Source organism: Octodon degus, unplaced genomic scaffold (assembly GCF_000260255.1).
Source record: "Octodon degus isolate 3935 unplaced genomic scaffold, OctDeg1.0 scaffold00113, whole genome shotgun sequence".
NCBI lineage: Eukaryota > Metazoa > Chordata > Mammalia > Rodentia > Octodontidae > Octodon > Octodon degus.
In genome coordinates this window covers 8,046,690-8,047,918 of record NW_004524689.1, presented here as the reverse complement: position 1 = coordinate 8,047,918, position 1,229 = coordinate 8,046,690, and positions in this window count along the sequence as shown.

Sequence of the window (1,229 nt, the reverse complement as noted above, 5' to 3'; positions counted from 1 at the left end):
AGAGAATAAGCGCGTGCCTGGCAAGTGCAAGGGCCTGAGTTAATCCCTGGTTCCACCAAAAAAAAAAAAAAAGGAGAGAAAACATTGGCACAGGCTTCTTGATCTGCAGATGGCACCTCAACTGCAGGTTCACCCAGGTGTATGCCATGTACTGTGTGTTGGGGGCGGGGGGGGGGCAGTGAGGCTCGTGATTCTCCAGGGCCCAGATTGGTAAAGTGTACCCACTTAGGGGGCGGATAATCCCTGTAGGAATAGACCTGACCTTCCTATGTTGATCCATGCAGTGACTTTTACTACTCTGTTTGCATGCTGAGCAAGGGTAGTGTTTTGTTTTATTTTTGAGAGTGTTTCTCTTATTTTTCCCCCCAAAGTGCCATAGAGCACGGTGCCCTTTTCCCTGTGTGGTGGTTTTGTAGTCACTGTGACCACTTGGACCTCAGTGGCACACACAAGAACCATCTGCGGGACAGGCCCAGATGGGACAACTTTTGTTCCCAGTTGGACATAAATTTGTGTCCTTACTGAATTCAGTCTGCCACTTTTGGAACAAAGCCAGCCTCCTGCTCTAACTGACACCACAGTGGTTTTTTTGGAGCAGCATGAGCTCAACAAATCTGGCTGCCTGGCTAAGTCCTCGGCCTTCTGTCCTGCACACTCGCTGTAACAGGAGATGTTAGGCAGGGCCAGTTAGAGAGCCCTTCCTTCTTTGGAGAGGGACCCAGTAACCCTAAATGTCTGTTGACTTTAGCTGCACCAACCCCTGCAGCTCCAGCCCCTTTTCCTCCTACAAGCGCCCTCCCTCTTCCTCCCTTGAGCCCTGGAGCTTCTGCCTCCACCCCCTCTCGCAGGCCTAGCCTGTTCTTCCTTTGTCCTGACTCCGCCCAACTGGGCACACCCGCTGAGGAAGGTTCCTCTGATCCCTTCCCACCCACTCTGGCCCGGATGGACCATGGAAAAGCCCGGGTCCTTGCGGCTGGGCCCTGCTGCCCCTCCCTAAAAATGTGGGCCTCGAAGGCTGGTATCTTGAGGTCCTCTGTGCCACCCTCTGCCAGGTAGCTGTCACAGACAATCTGTGGGCAGAAGGCGCATGTTTCAGGGCCGGGTGGGGGCCATCAGCCACACAGGGCCCCACTGTGAGCACGGAGCCTCCTGGCAGGGCCAGCATCTGCCTCCGTGCCGCATAGAAAGGCGGTGTCCCTTGCTTGAACCCGCCACGGGGGCTCTCCTGC